Here is a 19,282-nt window from a genome sequence, read left to right as displayed (position 1 = left end):
GTACTGGTACAGCGCGTTTCACAAGCATTTATCTACCAGTGACGCAGCAGGAAAATACTTGGAGGGCGTTCGGGGTGCATTTTTTTTTTACATGCTTTAAATGCACATAAAATGCATCAGAACGTGCAATAGCTCTATAGGTGCTTTGGTTTGCGTCGGTATCAGTCTTCTAATATCTTGAAATTGTGACTTTAGCCTAATTCTACGATTCATTTTCCTACCTAATACTTTTTTTTAAGGCACATGAGGCTTTTATTTTGTACAATAGCCGTATAAGGTCAATATTGTCACAAGCATCCCTGCCCCTATGTTTACAATGCATAGTGGCTTAGCACTTATCAGTGGTGGCTGGTGAAGATTTGGGATGGGGGGGGCGACAGACCCCCCCTTCCTTTTGACCCCCCCACTTCTCATAAGCCCCATCCCTTATAGAATTAGAATCCACCCATTCTATCCCTTGTATTCCACCCATAGTGTCAGAAGTATACAGCCCCAGCATCTCAGGACAGCGTATATAGCTTAGACTCACAGATCAGGGTATACAACTCAGGGTATACAGCTCAGCATCACAGATCACAGTATACAGCTCAAACTCACAGATTGGGGTATACAGCTCAGCCTCACTGATTACACAGATTAGGTTGCAGTGGTCATCAACCCTGACCTGCAGGGCCCACTAACAGGCCAGGTTTTATGTATTACCTTGGGGAGATGCAGTCTAGAATACTGCAATCACTGAGGAGCAAATGATATCAGCTGTGATGTATTTCAGTTATCTTGCAAACCTAGCCTGTTAGTGGGCCCTGCAGGACAGGGTTGATGACCACTGGATTATGGTATAAAGCTCAAGGTATACAGCTATGCCTCACAGATTAGGGTATACAGCTTAGCATCACAGATTAGGGCATACAGCTCAGGGTATACAGCTATGCCTCACAGATTAGGGTATACAGCTCAGGGTATACAGCTCAGCCTTACAGATTAGGGTATACAGCTCAGCCTTACAGATTAGGATATACAGCTTAGCCTTACAGATTAGGATATACAGCCAAGGGTATACAGGTCAGCCTCACAGCTCAGGGTATACTGCTCAGAGAATATAGCACAGCCTCACAGCTCAGGGTATACAGCACATCCTCACATATTAGGGTATACAGCTCAGGGTATACAGCACAGGGTATACAGTACAGAATCTCAGATTAGGGTATACAGCTTAGCACTGCCACCTCCCTCCCGTGGCTGTTCCAGCGGCACCTACCACTCTGTAGCGGGGTTCTCCTCCTCCTCCCCTGGAGTGGCAGGGCTCTCCTTTCCTGGAATGGCGGCTGGCGGGGCTCTCCTCCTCCTACTCTGCTGAATTGGCAGCTGGCGGGGCTCTCCTTCTCCTCTCCTGAAGTGGGAAGAGCTGTATACCCTGAGCTGTATACCCTGATCTGTGAGGCTGAGCTGTATACCCTGATCTGTGAGGCTGAGCTGTTTACCCTGATCTGTGAGGCTAAGCTGTATATCCTGAACTTTATACCCCTTTATGCTCTGTTGGTGGCGGAACCGCCTTGGCGCTGAGACAATTGAGGAAGCAGTGCCTGAGGTTTTGAACTAGGGACGTCTGGTGCTTTTCTTCACAAGAAGTGGAGAACTCTTCCCTCCGGAATTCTTTTGGATATATTTGTCGAAATGATCATCAAATAAACATTCCCCATGAAAGGGAAAACCTGCTCAAAACTTTTTACAAAGAAAGCTCGGCTGACCAGTTCTTAAGCCACAACAGTCTCCGCATATGTACATAACAGAGAGCCAAAACGGGAAACCTGCTGTATTGAATCCTTTAAGGCATCAACAGCAAAACACAGCGCTCAAGAAATATCTGTCTTATTTTCAGCCAGATCATCCTCCCGGTTAGGCCTGTCAGGCCGTCTGACCCTTTCCTTTATGGACTGGCAGATACCAATTGCTGCAACAGGTGGCTGAATAGCTGAACTGGCCAAAGAAAAGGAAGGCTTTAATAACGATTCCAATTTCTTGTTAACAGGGTCTTTCAAGCCCTGTGTGTTATCTACCGGACAAGTTAAGTTCATGTTTAAGGAAGAGTCTGCTGCATCTACCGCTAGCATGCTCCACTTCTCAACAAACCTTTCATCCATGCAATATAAAAGGTAAAAAAACGTGGATTTTTTTCCGACAGATGTTAGCTCAAACTTGTCTTGCATACACACGGTCACACAAATGTTGTCGGAAATTGCGAATATCAAGAACACGGTGACGTACATTACTACGAGGAACCGAGAAAAATTAAGTTCAATGATTCCCGAGCATGTGTAGAATTTTTGTGTGTTGAATTGTATACACACGGTTGAAATTTCCCACAACAACTTGTGTTGTCGGAAAATTGAGAACCAGCTCTCAAATTTTTGTTGTCGGAAATTCCGACAGCAAATGTCCGATGGATCATACACACGGTCGGATTTTCTGATAACAAATGTTCGATGTGAGCTTGTTGTCGGAAATTCCGATCGTGTGTACGTGGCATTAGGAGGAACAAAATCCTGTCAGGATGTTCCCAATCAGCATACACCACCTGTTCCAACAGAGGGTGTTAGAGGAAAGCCTGTTCAGCTTGAGGCCTCAGGCACCCCAAAGAGGACCAGGGAGGCTCAGTAACTTCTGTAAGAGGCAACTTAAAAAGGCAGAACGAACCATCTCTGTAAGAGTCTGGATCAAAAGCCTCTGCCACTGAGAGGCAGACATCAACTGGATATCTTCTTGTCCAGATTGCTCAGAAGCAGACTCATCCCCCAGGCCCTTCACAGAATCCTAAACTTTTAGCTCTTCCCCATCCTCAACGCATTCCTGCTTCAAACTAGGAGGCTCCGGGGAGGGGGATCTGTCACGTTTTTTGCCACCCTGTGGGATAAAGGCAATCATGCCAGCAATCCTGTGCTCTAACCCGGCTATGGCCGAGGACAGTTCATCCTTGGTGATAAAGGATGAAGCAGTAGCGTTGACTGTAGGCACACTACCAGATAGGCGCATTGGCTCAGATTGCCGGAAGCCTCTGGTCCTTCAGGGGATACAACACTAGGGATACGACTAGGTTCATCAGGAACTACTGACGACATAGATGTGCCCTTCCCTGCAGTGTTAGTCCCGCTCCTCTTTTTTGAAGACATTTATAAGCCACAAAAAGAGAGTACCTGGGTGTAGTATTAACACACCTCAGAAGGGAGACCCTTTAATTGGGCTCACTAAGCCCCTGATGAAACAATCCTGCTAAGCACCTTTAGCCCACCAAGCAACACCTGATGACCGACGTGACCCGGGTAAGGAGAAATCAACTGCTGCAAATGCCTGGTTCAGAGCCTTCTCTGTGACCCACAGCTGCCTTCTGGAAGTACTGCATGCTTGGCATACACAGCTTAGATAAGAGCGCTATCATACAGGTAAAAACAGCCAGACACAAGCAAAAAAAGTGCGCTTTGCAAACACGCACAGCTAGCTCAAAACTCCCCTGTATGGTCACCACACACCGGTGTCCAGCCTCTAGCTAGCTTACAATCACTGGGACACATCACAATAAGTAAAAAATAGGGGTTTCTCTTACCCGTCCAGGTGCAGGGCAGCTTAGAAACTAAGAGCCTAATCTTCATCCATCACGGCGGGTTTCTGTCACCTGAGGACCTTCAAGGACTGGGTACCCTTTTCATGTTTAGGGTCCACTCCCTTGGACCTGTACAGCACTCTGCAGGAATTACTTAGCGCTGTGGTGTCCAGGATTCCACTTTGCAGGGTTCATCGCCAAAACGTCGTATTACAGGCAAAACCTTGCAGGATCTTGAGTCTTCTTTGCAAGGCTCAAGTACCATTTATCTAAGCATATAGAGCCTGTGTCAAATTGATCCGATTGTTCAATCCCTTGATTCATTTAAGAACCATTTGTTGGACTAGAGACCTGGAGCTCAGAGAGCTCAAACAAACGTGCCACCCACCCTGCAGACACTGGTAAAAAACTGAAGTATGGGAGTGGTTATATAGGGGATCACTTCCTGTCTAAAGACCTTTGGTCTATCAGTGTCCATTCACCTGGAGATGAAGTATAACCCAGTAGGTAATGAATATTAGCCTAACTCTGTGTCCCATGATGTATGAAAAAGAAAATATAACAATGGTTACTTTTATTGCTACTACTACTGTATGTATATGTTTTATCCAAAGGTACTGTTCCCTAGTAGCATTCCGACTTGGCTGAAAGCTCACCAACAGCCTATCCTTTAGGCTAGTGGTCAACAACCCTGTCCTCAGGGCCCACTAACAGGCCAAGTTTGCAAGATAACTGAAATACATCACAGGTGATATCATTTGCTGCTCAGTGATTGCCGTATTCTAGTCTGCATTTCCCCAAGGTAATACATAAAACCTGGCCTGTTAGTGGGCCCTGAGGACAGGGTTGATGACCACTGCTTTAGGCATTCGTTATATTAAGATCCCTGATAGGTATGGTCCCAGTTGACACTGCAGATGGCACAGAGAAAGTTAGCTGGAGGGCCTCCTTTAAATTTTGCTATGGGACCCCATGATTCGTAGTTACACTTCTGTGTTTGAGGTAACAATTATTTCACTAAAATAACTAATTATATATATTTTTATTGAAGATACCCATTTCTGTCAACAAAACCTCATGACCACGCCCTGTTGGAACCTTGTCAGCTTTTTTTATTGCCGTCTATGCTCTGAGTTTTCCAGGACAGGACGTGAGGGGAAACCTTCCCAACAAGAACACTTAAGGCAGGTATGATTAATTTTCTTTTTGTTCAAACAGCGCATCAGAATATACTTATCAGCACTGCCTGCTATCGCCGGTGGCAATGATCGAGCATTATTTTTCAGGCTGGTAGTACAGAAGTTGATCGAGAGGTCACCTTCTGTGCAACCAGACTGCCCATAGATGGATTGAATTTTGGCCAGTCCTTGCTGAACTGTCCAAATTTCGATCCATCTTAGGAGACTTTAGGCAACAAAAATATGACAGAGGCTGCAACACTTTCCTACACTATCCAAAGCTTAATAAAACAAATGTTTTGGTGATAGTTGGGCTTGAAAGAGTTTTTCTGTAGTATCTGACCTGTAAATCTCACAGTGCAATTTATGCCCCGAAAAAAAAAAAACTTTCTTCGTATGAATACTGATCGTTGTCTTATCTTTCTGTTTATGTTTTCTAAATTTGTCAGCAGAAGGCCCACATATCTACAGCTTGTGTTTGATTTTATCCCACAGCGGGCACATACTTTTTCAATTTCAATCCCAAATATATTTCCCTTTTAAAAAGTCACCTGCATGGGCAAAGAGACAGTGTCACTTTAACTACTTGTGAACACTGGGTGTGCGGCACACACCCAAAAATCTGCATCGAGGCCCCACTTTCACTTTTCAATTTCTGGCTCTCAAAATGGAAGCGGGGAATTTTTGTGTAAATACAGATGTAGAAAAAAAAGATAGAAGAAGACAGTGATAGAGGCACACTGTCAAAAAGGTAGGCACTGGGAACCAAGCAGTTTAATTCCATTTGTTTGTTAGATGTAGTAGAAGCTGCTGCTGCTGCCAAAACCAGACCATCCGACACAGCAGTTAACACTGTTCAAATCGGAGATATACAAAGTAGCACTACTTTGTATTTACTTATATTCACTCATCTGCAGATTAAATTAATAAACTTCCATCTGCAAATTATGTCAGTTATAACTTGACAGTTATTTTTGGTTTTATTTCAATTTTATTAGCCATTTTTATTTCTTTCATTTATTAAGATAATTTTTTGTTTTGTGATATTTTGTCTATAGATTGTGTATATATATTTAAAAAAAAATTCTTGTCCTATAAAACGATATACTGATCAGATGTACATTATTACTTTGTTCTGTTAAAGCTGAACTCGGGGCACAAAAACTCTCTATTAAATCTGTGAAAAGAAAAAAGGATAATTGCGCTAAACCGAATAGTATAAATATATCAAACAAATCAGCGGGGCTTCAGCCCAAGTGCATATGCTATATATACCTATAATAACACTCTAATATACAAACAATTGTGTTAATCACACAAAGTCAGGGGGCCGGAAACCACCTAACCTTGCGTAGGAAGGTATATGGGACTCTCGGTGACACAATGCTAAGAGGTTACTGCTACCATAAGCATCACATCACCACTGAAGTGATAAATAAAGTCCATAAAAGTCCAGGGGCATTGAGACAAAGTGATTCTTTCACGAAACGCGTCGGGCGGAGCGAGTGACGTGCGGATGCCATCCCCCTCATCGCTATACACGAGTGGCTTTGTTCCTGGATACGTCCGGCCGGCGTTACAGGCCAATGCTGTTTTTTATCGACTTAAATGTGAGTTGTATACCTGCTACATTTTGGTTTTAAAATAAATCACCCAGATTTTATGCTATGTGGAGCTTTGTTTTTGTTTTTTATACCCACCGCTGAGCCTGGTACGGTTACGGATATACCAGTTTCTAGTTCCAGTGGAGGAGTCGCTACTCATTTAAAGCTTCATGGTTGAATGATATGCTGATAGTGGTCCGGCAGGACCCTGATTTCTGGTAAGCAGCTGCACGATTGGTGGTGGATTCACGTATGGTGCCTAATATCATCACTTCCGCAGTTCACACGGGTGTCTTTTCTGCCATTGGGATTACCTTTTGGACTTATCACTTTACCTCGATTCATTTTGGACTTTTATGGACTTTATTGATCACTTCAGTGGTTTGGTTCACTATTTTGGTTGTGGGAGCTCCGTGGTGATGTGATGCTTATGGTAGCAGTAACCTCTTAGCATTGTGTCACCGAGAGTCCCATATACCTTCCTACGCAAGGTTAGGTGGTTTCCGGCCCCCTGACTTTGTGTGATTAACACAATTGTTTGTATATTAGAGTGTTATTATAGGTATATATAGCATATGCACTTGGGCTGAGGCCCCACTGATTTGTTTAATATATTTATACTATTCGGTTTAGCGCAATTATCCTTTTTTCTTTTCACATATTTTTGTTTATACACAATTTAATTGCTGCTTATTAATCCGATCTTTGATTTCGTCTTAGCGCAGTTGTTCCCAAACTTTTCTTCTCTATTAAATCTACCAATCAATTTTTGTACAACCAGCCTGTCAGGGTTTTCCTGAACAATGAGTGCTGGTGGGGAGTCAGAACACAATAGTACAGCAATTCCCCATGCACATCAAATGTGTGGATGGGTGGAATTAGAATTTTTTTTTTCTGTTCAACACGCTAATTGAACAAAAAATGATTGCTTTATTTTTTAATTTCGTAATGGTTTTTCTCCTATTTGATGTCATCTGCTCCTTTAATAAAGTTTATTGTGCCTGGGCTCTAGGAAGGGGGAAGGTTTTAGGCAGGTGGCACACAACACAAGTTGCTTCTTGAAGACAAATAGGAAATACATATCCTGCAAATGGGAATGCACTGACTATGAAGGACAGTATTGTACTAACTTAGTGGGCAGTAGGGATGGGCCTGATGTTCGATTCGAACGCAAGTTTGATTTGAACATCAGTAGATACGCCAACCTAACTCGGAATCTGCACAGATCTAAGTTTAAGTGTATTCTCAAACAGAGATACACTTAAACCTATCTAAGATACGACGGCTTGCGCCGTCCTATCTTAGGGTGCAATATTTAGGCTGGCCGCTAGGTGGCGCTTCCATTGCGGTCAGCGTAGAATATGTAAATCACTAGATACGCCTATTCACGAACGTACGCCCGGCCGACGCTGTACAGATACGCCGTTTACGTAACGCATTATCAGGCCTAAAGATATTCCATCAAATAGTTGGAATAGTAATGTTAAAGTATGGCCGCCGTTCCAGCTTCGAAATTCGAAAATGTTACGTTGTTTGCGTAAGTCGTCCGTGAATATGGAATTAAGAAATTTACGTCCACGTCGAAACCAATAGGCCCGTGCGGCGTACGTTGCTGCAATGCACACTGGGATATGTAGGCGGACGGCGCATGCGCCGTTCCAAAAAAACGTCAATCACGTCAGGTCAAGCCCTATTAGCATAAAACACGCCCCCTCAGCTAAATTTGAATTAGGCGCCATTACGCTATGATGCCGTAACTTAGCAGGCAAGTACTTTGTGAATCATGTACTTGCCTCGCTAACTTACGGCGGCGTAGTGTAAATACGATACGCTACGCCGCCTTAAAGTTAGGACGCCCTACCTGAATCTAGCTAAATCTATCTCGTCCTATGGCCCCCATAGCCTATATCGCTAGCTAGGGGAATCCCTATAAGAAAGAGATGGGAAGGGGATAAGGAAGAGCAAAAAAAAAAGGGGGGGGGATGGGAGAAAAGGGGGAAGAAGGTGAAGGGGGAAGCGATATACTCAATACTCTCTAAAGTGCTTATGCAAAATAATATATGTCTATCACAAAAAATTTTTTTTTTTAATATATTGTGTGTTTAAGATCTAGAGTTCTAGAATCAATATTCACTAAAGTGCATGTGCAAAGTGATTTGTATCTATGATGCAAAAAAAAGAAAAACCTCACCCGGGGAGGGGGAGGGAAATTATGTGTTTGGGTTCTCAAGTTCTACACTCGATACTCTCTAAAGTGCATGTGGCTACTGATATGTGTCTATAATTAAAAAAAAAGGGGGGGAGGGGAAAGGGGGAGAATTTATCAAGAAAAAAAAACAAGGGGGGAGAAAAAAAAAGAAAAGGAAACAATCGGGATAAATAAATAAGAAAATTAAAATACACAAAGAAAAATAAGAAAAAGGGGGTAACCTAGTGCCAGTAAGATAGTTCCATAACCAACTAATTTCTAGTGATAAGTGTTTTTGTACATATACCCATACATATATAACACAATTATATAGGCTCCCACTCCCTGCCTAATCATATGTGAGGGCCCAATCTACCCTAAAAGAGGATTTTTTTAAAATATTATATATATATATATATATATATATATATATATATATATATATATATATATATATATATATATATATATATATATATATATATAATAGGCTCCCAGCCTAATCATATGTGAGGGCCCATTCTGCCCTAAGGAAGGAAAGAAAAAAAAAACAGGGGAGGAACAATAGAAAACAAAAAGAAGAGGGAAAAAAAAGGGGGGGGGGAATAATTATAGGGGGGACAAGGGCAAAGAACCTATTCTCCCCTCCTACCCCACTCTATCAAGATAGACTACTGATTCCTTAAACTCCCTCCAACCTCTCCAGATCTTATCATATCTTGACCTACATTCATTTTGAATCGACAGTAGCTCCTCCATCACTCTAGTTCTATCTATCTCTCTTAGCCATTCCCCTATTGATGGAGCTTTTTTTTCTTTCCAATTCTTTGGTATTAATGCTTTTGCTCCATTCAATAGGTAAGGGACCAAAGACATTCTATATTTTTTCCTTGTTGTCCTAGTATTATGAAACAGGCAATACCAGGGGTCTTGTTTAACCTCCAGACCACTAATCGTCTTTATCAGACTTAATACCTCTCTCCAATATGCCTGTATCAGGGGGCAATGCCACCATATGTGGGCATGAGTTCCCTCCATCCCACATTCTCTCCAGCATGGGGGTGACGTCTCTCTATTTATTCTATGGAGTTTTGTTGGGACATAGTACCATTTAGTTAGAAGCTTATAGTTCATCTCTTTCACTTTTGCATCTATCGATGTAGAATGGACATAGTCAAATACCTGTTTCTTCTTGTCCTCGGTTATGAATTGATTTAATTCTAATTCCCAATTTTCTAATATTTTCCATGTCTCCGATCCCCTTGACGGTATCAATATCCTATATATATTCGATAACCCCTGTCCTCCTGTGCCCCTCCGAACTATAAGTTTTTCCCATTTCCCATGTCAAATACCCACTTCGTTTCCTGTTCCATTAACTCCCATAGATTTTCTCTCTTCCCAGTTAATAGTATCAGAGTTTGTTCTTCCTGTCTTTCTTTATGTTTCTGTTCTAGGTCCTGAATTCCTTCCTGTAGGGTTTGTTTCTGGGCTTGCCTGATTCTCTTCCTTTTAGCCTTTTCCCCTATCATTCTGCCTCTCATATACACTTTATGGGCTAGATTCAGGTAGGACTTACGCCGACGTATCTCGAGATATGCCGCGTAAGTCTAAATGTGCGCCGTCATATCTTTGCGCCATACCCACAGAACTAGATACGCCTGAAAATAGGCTTCTCCTGACCGAAGTAACTTTCCTCCGCCGGCGTATCGTAGGCGCATATTTACGCCGAACGCATCTGGCGCACCCATTGATTTGCTATGAAAATATGCAAATGAGGGAGATACGCCGATTCCCGAACATACGCGTGTCCGGCGCAGGCTACGTGCGGTGCGTGTAAGTTGTACGCCCGGCCTAAAGTTACCTAAAGCAGGGGTAACTTTGCACCAGACTTGCACAAGTCAGCTAGAGCATAGCTGCAGCAGCACTGTTACGGACGAGCTGAGCAACCACACTTGCAGGACAACACATGGCAGCCGTGCATGAACGTCTTTGGCATGGGTGATTTGGAGGTGTTTGGCATTTTCAGATTCAGCCCTGAAGCCATCCTGGAATTAGCCACAACCCTACATGATGACATCACCAGCAAGACACAACGCTCACATGCAGTGGAGCCACTGGTCAAGGTACTGGCCACACTGCATTTCCTTGCAAGTGGATCTTTTCAGCGTACAAGTGGAGTCGTGGCTGGGATGTCACAATCTACCATGAGCAGATGCGTGCACCAGGTTATCCCCGCAATCCTTACATGCATGTCCCACCACTTCATCAAACCCACCCATAAGCACCTGCGGCAGAAGGCAATGCGGGATTTTTACATGATTGCAGGATTCCCACGCACCGTGGGGGACATTGATTGCACACATGTGGCACTACGGCCCCCCCGTGCCACAGAGCACATATTCCGCAATCGGAAGCAGTGGCATTCCATCAACGTACAGGTGATAGCCGATGCCCAATGACTCATATGGCACGTCCGTGCCAAACACCCAGGGTCCGGCCACGACAGCTACATATACCGTCAAAGCAACATCCCAACAGAATTTGAACAGAACGTGTACGGGAACAGCTGGCTGGTTGGTGAGTGACATGGGAGTCAGGCATGACTGTCCGACCCCGTGATGCTGACATCACGAGGGGCACATGCAAGACTAACATCCTCCTGTCTTTTCCCTTCCAGGTGACTCTGCATATGCACTTGGGCCCCATCTCATGACTCCATTCCGGAATCCCGAAACCAGAGAAGAGAGAAAATACAATGATGCACACATACGTACCCGTGCAGTGGTGGAACGCGCATTTGGCCTCCTGAAGTCCAGTTTCCGATGCCTGGACACGTCCGGGGGGGCCCTGTTGTATTCCCCAAACTTCGTGTGCCAGATCATCGGTGCATGTTGCGTGCTGCACAACTACGCCATGAGAAAGGGTCTGGAGATTGACATACGTGATGACCTGACCCCCGAACCACACAGTCCCCCCCAAACCGAGGCTAGCCCATCTGCTGAGGGAAGAGCAGTCAGATGCCTGGTGGTAGGCATCTTTGCATGTTAAACACAAACATTCATCATGGCACAAGGAGAATGCACGCATGCACACCACTGTGGTCCCTAGCTCACACACACCACATCCACTTCACATTGGATTAGCCCAAATCCACCATGCAGGACTTGGGAGCAGCAACGCCGCGCCAAGGCCCCAATGGTGTCGCTGACCATTCATACCACATTCACACGGTCGTGGGGATAACTTCTCCCCGACGACCCAGGGTGACATACCTTACTGGCAGGTATGTCACCCCCACATTCACACACCAGTCACACTGTAGCCTGCACTACTGACCGTGTGCAGTAATAAATTAAAAAAAACAACTCCTCACCGGAGCATAAATATAAAAAAATCCTCACCGGAGCATAAATTTAAAAAAAAACTCCTCACCGGAGCCAACAAAATCAAAAAAAGGCACTCAATTGCCCCGTCGTAGGCTCTGCCTGGTGCCACGTCTCTGGCTCCTCACTTGCCTGAGGGCAACTTCAGGTGGGGGTGGGGCATCAGTAGGAGACTCATCCTCAAGTCTGCCACTCCTGGCAGGTTCTGGCTGCCTGCCCTCCAATGCCAGGGCTATGTGGGTGAACACCGCGGTGGTCTCTGCCTGCATCTGCAGCTGGCGAGTGGTGGTCTGCTGATGCTGGCACCTCCTGTGCCTCCCCTCCTCCGCAATGGCAGCCGTATTGGCCTTTACAGCCACTGTGAGGCTCTTGACTGAGGGCACCATGGAGGTACTTGTCATATTCGACTATCCCTGCAACGATGATAGCCTTCTCCTCCTCGGAAAAGTTTTTTTCCTCCTCTCCTTGCCTCCAGTTCCAGCAGCCGCCATCGCACAGCAAAATTACCTTGCTCAGGGGGGGGAAAAAGCAGGATGTAATTTTGCGCCAGACGGGCGCATGTCTGGGCGTATTTATGCATTCGGCGTAAGCCGGTGGGCCGGCATATCCCAGGAAGTTGGGCCAGCGTAGTTGTGAGCATGCGCACAGGGAAGCGATCATACGTCCACGTCACTGCGCATGCTCCGTCGATGATACGCCGGGCGTAAGCCACTGCTCCACGCTGAGGCCATCATTTGCATAAGGTCACACCCACTTACACCTTCAAATTTACGTTACGCCGGCGCAACGTTGGGAGGAAGTGCTTTGTGAATTCTGTACTTACCTGTCAGAGTTACGTCGGCGTAGCGCATATGAGATGCGCTACGCCAGTATAAAGATGCGCCAATCTACCTGAATCTAGCCCTATGTGTTTCCCATAGGATAGATGGAGCAACATGTTACTGCGGCATGTTCTATACACCGCACAGATGCACCACTTTAAAGGTAGACTAAGGGGACTCCCCAGGCACGATATTAAGAGGAATATTTAATTTTTATGGTTTTGCTTTAAACATCATTAAAATCACTGCTTCTTTAAAAAAAAAAATTAACTTTTTTTTGCATTGATACATGTCCCCCAGGGCAGTACCCAGGTCCTCATACACTTTTTATGGTAATAACTTGCAAATAAGCCTTTAAAATTGGCACTTTTCATTTTTCATGTTCGTGTCTCATAGACTTTAATAGAGTTCGCATGTTCGCTAGAAATGTTTGCCTTTTGAGATGTCCTGGTGCGAACCGAAGCGGGAGTTCTGTTTGGCCCACCCCTAGTGAGCAGTCATTAGGACAGCTGCCAGTTAAAGGCTGTGAGCAGGTAGTGATCCGGTGCTGTGTGGATTGGTACCTGCCCACACCCACATAAGGAGCGATGACATAAGCATGTCACTACTCTACTTCGGAAACTACACAAGGGAGGAAACAAAACGCACCTGAAAGCCATTTCTCCTTTGGGAGAAAACAGCAGCACCCAGTCACAAAAACAGCAATATACAATAAATGAGTTGCATATAGAACTGTTTGGGAGAGAAATACTAGTGAAAAAACATCCAAAAAAAAAAAAAAGCTAGTAACTTGCAAATAAGATTCTATTTCTCCTGGCCTGAGTTCAGCTTTAATAGTGCAGAGTGCATTTAAGGGTGCTTGTAAGAAAATGTTCAGAAAATGCTGTTTAAAAGTTTCCTTACCCTTTAAAATCAATCATAATGTAATTATAGATGTGTTTTTCCATATATAGCATGACTATTCTTTTCACAGTAAAAAGTGTCCAACTTCTTAAACTCTGAACTGCTTTAAAACATATCTGCTGAGATCTAAAACATAATAAAGCAGCTCAGATTTCATGAGCTGGAAGTTTCTTGAAACATATGGAAAGCACATAGTGCCTGCCATATTGGGAATCCCCCCCCCCCTCATATTCCACACATCACGTGGCCAGCAGTACATATCAAACTGTCAAGGCCCCCTTTCCATTATCATTCCTATGTAGTGTATTACTACATAGATGTTAATGTGTGGTATTTTACACATGTTGCTAGTTCACCAAGAATGGACTGTCAATGCACAGTAAGAAAAACCAGACCTGCACCTTAAGGCAACACATCAAGAGGTACTTGCATTGAGGTCTGCTGGCACCTACTATACTTGTGTTGAGGGCTGTGTTACTTTGCATTGAGGTATTGCATTATGAAACACACATTACCGCCTTGCATAGGTCTAAAGTGGACCTAAAGGCCAACTGTACCTTCAAACAACTCGAATGACTCCCCTCCCCATGCTAACTAAACTGCGCCTTCCCGTCACACACCACCCGGAGCCACGCGGGGAAGAGCATCGCGTAAGGCAGATGGTGCACACGAAGCTGCCGCTTAACCTCCGTGAAGCGCGCCCTTTTCTTTTGAATTTCGGCGGAGAAGTCCGGGGACACAGCGACGGTTGTATTGCCAAGGGGGATGTTGCCCTTTTCACAGGTGAGTCAAAGTATAGCGTCCCGGTCACGATAGTTCAGGAGCTTAGCAATGAAGGTCCTCGGCGGGGCGCCAGCAGGTGGGGGCTTTGCAGCAATTTGGTGAGCGCGCTCCACTATGAAGGTGGAGGAGAAGGCCTCCCTGCCAAAAGTTTTAACCAGTAGGTTCTCGAAGGTACGTGGGGGGGTCCGCTCCCTCCGACCTCTCGGGGAGCCCCACGAAACGTAAGTTGCACCTCCGAAGGCAATTCTCCATGTCGTCCTGCTTGGAGAGGACCGCATTGAGCTGGTGTTGTAGTTGTTCAGCAGTGACTTGGAGTGGATGCAGGCCTTCCTCTACGTGGCCAACACGGCGCTCGGCCTCAGACACCCACTCCCGCAGTTTGTGCATATCTTGGCGGATGTGAGATATGTCGACCTTCACCTCTTTAATCCTGGAGGTGAGGGTGGTCTGACATACGGCTATGGCCTCCAGCACCCGAGCGGTATCGCCGGAGCGACGCTCCTCAGCCTCAGGGAGCATGGCGGCGCCATCTTCCTCCTCCGGGTCCCGCTCTCCATGGCGGTATTTGTCCAATTTAGCGAGGGCGCCGGTCTTTTTCAGGGGAGACATGATGGCTCAGAGCAGCGAGGGCAGTGCAGGGTAAGTCTGTGGCAGGTTTGCGGGTAAATATCCCCCAGTATTGGATAGAAAGGGTCAGTCTCGAGCGGAGCTCTCACCCAGCACGTCCTACTCCATGTAGCTCCAGACCACGTCCCCATAGATATTGATTTAAAGCAGCTGCGCAAAGTAACAGAAAACCTTATGTAGCACTACCCCCGGAGGAGCTGCTGGTTTGTTTTGGGTGCATATAGCAGTAACGGAATGTCCACGACAGGTGTCTTTTTGCTGTGTTCTTTATTACCCAGCCGGGTAAAAACATTAAAACTTGTGATGAAGAGTAGAGGTGAAATAAAAGAAGAAGTAGCAGATTTAGGCACAACAATAGGGAAACAGTCCTGCTTCCAACAATACTTTGTATTATTCGCCACTCTAGCCAGAGTGGGTATAGCGTACCTGGACAGGCCCACTCTCACTGACCTAGGGGCCAGGGTATTGCTAAAACTTGTAGGAAAAGTCTCTGCCACAGACCCTCCTGAAATGGACTCAGGGAAAAGCCTCTGCCACAGGCCCTCTCTGTGATTACAGAGATGATCCTCCTGATAGAATTGCGTCTGGATCTCCTTCAGATAGTTTTCAAAAATAACACAAGATTACAGCGCTCAGGGTGTTCATTGAGGATAATCAACATGAGAAATAGATGCAAGGGTATAATGACAGCAGCATTTCATGAAATAATATTAAATGTTAAAGTCCATAAAAGTGAGTACAAGAGTCCATGCCGATAAGATGTATTCACCAGGCAGATATCAACAGGTAACCAAGGGCTGCTCTCCAAGAGTGAAGTCAACTCGAGCATACATAAGAAAAGAAAGACAGGAAAAGCGCCTCTAAGTTATCTGGTTTAATTGCAATAACAGGTGCAGGTATCCAATACTTACATTTAAAATAACAGGAACAAGGATTGAAGTGATGGTAGTCAGATGGAGCCGGGCTGTGCCTGCAATCTGTAAGAATCTCCGCTCAGAAGCCGGGGGAGCTGAGTCTGCAATCGTATGAGAGCGCTGTTAGACAAGCTGCTAGTCTGCTGGGTGGTGATGTCAGAGAGACGGTGGCTGACAAGGTTCACAAAAGGTACACAACGCGTTTCAGAGCGTGCGCTGGTCTATAGAGGGTCCTGCGCACTCCTTTCTCAAGTGTCACTTGAGAAAGGAGCACGCAGGACCCTCTATAGACCAGCGCACGCTCTGAAACGCGTTGTGTACCTTTGTGAACCTTGTCAGCCACCGTCCCTCTGACGTCACCACCCAGCAGACGAGCGGCTTGTCTAACAGCGCTCTCATACGACTGCAGACTCGGCTCCCCCGGCTTCTGAGCGGAGATTCTTACAGATTGCAGGCACAGCCCGGCTCCATCTGACTACCATCACTTCAATCCTTGTTCCTGTTATTTTAAATGTAAGTGTTGGATACCTGCACCTGTTATTACAATTAAACCAGATAACTTAAAGGCGCTTTTCCTGTCCTTTTCTTCAGATAGTTTTCAGGTACCGACTGAGAGGTGACCAGTTTCTCAGTGTCTGGCTACCTTGATCCCCGGTGGTTTGTCGAGACCCTATTGGATCACCAGCCTCTCATTGGCTCCCCTCAGATGGACTCCCCACCGAACAGCTAACTCGCTTGGGATCTTCAGGATTGGGAACCCAGTCGACTACTGGGCTCCCTGCCACATCTTAAATGTTCCGGACCAACATGGTCCAGGAAACAGGAACACCGCATGGCACACGCACGCCAGCCTGGAAGGCCATTATGCCGTGATGCGCAGTCACCCTAAAGGTGGGTGCCCATTCCAAAGAAGAACCCAGAACAATGGCGTCTGCCCCATAAATACCCTCCCCCAGCATGCACAGCGAGGCTCAACCCTCCTGATTGTCTGCTGGGGAAAAGCACCCAAACCTTGAGTCCACTGCTGCCACCCATCGCCCTGGGGTAGGAACTACACCCCAGTAACAATAGACAGCCCACAGCACATCCAAGCTGAGACAGAGACCAGTTTTAACATAATGACTGGATCAGAGTCAGTTAACACTCTGATCCCTCTCTAAATTTGAGTTAGCACCGGTACCTTTTAGGTAACCAGGCGCTACACTTAAAACAGTGGCACCTCAAACCCCCCCCCCTGCTGTGTGCCAGTCCACTGACATGTACCCCATCGGCGGCGGGCACACAGCAGTGGGGATTGGTGGGCACATCTGGCAGTGTCTACTGTGTCCTCTTCTGAGATGAAGGCGGCTTCTGCCTTGCATCTCCGCCCCTCCTCCTAAGCGTCCAATAGGATCGCCTGACCTTTCAGCCAATCGGGAAATGGGTATTAGACTCGCGCTTCCTGATTGGCGGAGAGGCGATTCATTGTTAGAAAAGAAAATATTAATTTGCTTTTCTAACACACCTGGGTGGGATCAGAGCCTATGGCTCTAATCAGGTGCTTAAAAAAAACACCCCCAATGCTGTAATTCATGCACCCGGCGTCCTGAAAAGGTCTGGACGCATGAATAGGGGGTGGCCACGTCGGCCGTGGATATATTCAAGCTATGCATGAATCTATTCAATAACCACATAGGAGGTGGTGTGGATAGAGGCGGTGGCGCCCGTGCGCCCTTAATGGACAGGCCGTCCCTGCCTGAAAACATGGTCTATTGGGGACTTGAGGACTGAGGTTGAAAACCATTGGTATAGATGATATGGAAAGGAATAAATCCCTTAGATAGATAGGTACCGTTAACTCTAGGATAACTTTTCAGTTAGTATAGGAGTAATATATAGGGAGTACATCCTATAGAAAGAGAGGTACTATTAAAGGGGTTGTAAAGGTCCATTTTTTTATTTTTCCTAAATAGCTTCCTTTACCTTAGTGCAGTCCTCTTTCACTTACCTCATCCTTTGATTTTGCTTTTAAATGTCCTTATTTCTTCTGAAAAATCCTCACTTCCTGTTCTTCTGTCTGTAACTCCACACAGTCCCCTCCCTTGGACTACAGGAGAGTCAGGACGCCCACTAACACACAGCTCCTTTCTCTATCTGCAACGTAGAGAGCACCCTGACTCTGTACTCCAAGGGGGGGGGGCGAGCCTGACACTCCACACCAGGGAGAAAGCCTTGCATTACTGTGTGGAGTTACAGACAGAAGAACAGGAAGTGAGGATTTCTCAGAAGAAATAAGGACATTTAAAAGCAAAATGGAAGGATGAGGTAAGTGAAGGAGGACTGCACTAAGGTAAAGGAAGCTATTTAGGGAAAAAAAAATTGTACCTTTACAACCCCTTTAACTTATTGTATGATAGTAGTAGTTTCCTTTGACTTTCGAGCACGCCCACATTTTTTAGTTGAATTATGTGGATGCGTTAATCTCATTTCTGCAAAAGGTGGACTATGCCTTTAGGCGATGTGTGTAATTCTTTGGGCGTTTGTAGGTAATGCTCATGTGCCCAGGAATGAGTCATAATATAGATCTTTGTCTCTATACAATATTAATCCAAGCAATGACTATATTTTATTGTAAGCACTGGCAGCTACAATTAGAGGAAGCAATTCCTGATTATCAGGGGGAAACAGGCTGGACTATACATATACTTTCACCCTCTCCATCTATGTCACAAGCCATTTATGTACCATACTGCATGATAAATAGATATGTACTCTATATACATGACATTCCTTTCCATATATGAAAAATAAAGTCAAACTACAGCCATATGTTTTCCTTTAGTTTTGAACAAAATATTATCACTCTTCTCCAATCTACTAAAATTGTTTTGACTAAAGTTGGACTTTACTAATCATATATGCAAACTGCTGCAAAGTATGTACATAACTTTGTGCAACCATGTTGTGACAACATGAGAAATCATACTTATCACTCTCTGACCCAACTAGAACGATTTTTCATTGCTTCCTGTCCCATTCTGTCATTTTGACAAGAAGTGATGGGAAATCTCTTCAGTGCAGATATATACAGTAGTAAAAAAAAAAAAACAATGGGTTTAAAAATGCAATTTCTAATTAGTATAAGGTTCCTTTCACACATGTGGCTTCTGTTCCATCTCAGAGAGGTATCCTAGACTAGTGTTTCTCAACCTTTTTTAGTCAAGGCACCCTTTAAAATTCTGCACAATCTTGCGGTACCCCATTCTAAAACGCAAAAGAATAAACAAATGGTTTTACATAATGC

The sequence above is a fragment of the Rana temporaria genome, chromosome 8 (assembly GCF_905171775.1).
Source record: "Rana temporaria chromosome 8, aRanTem1.1, whole genome shotgun sequence".
NCBI classification, from domain to species: Eukaryota; Metazoa; Chordata; class Amphibia; order Anura; family Ranidae; genus Rana; species Rana temporaria.
This window is presented reverse-complemented; position numbering follows the sequence as displayed.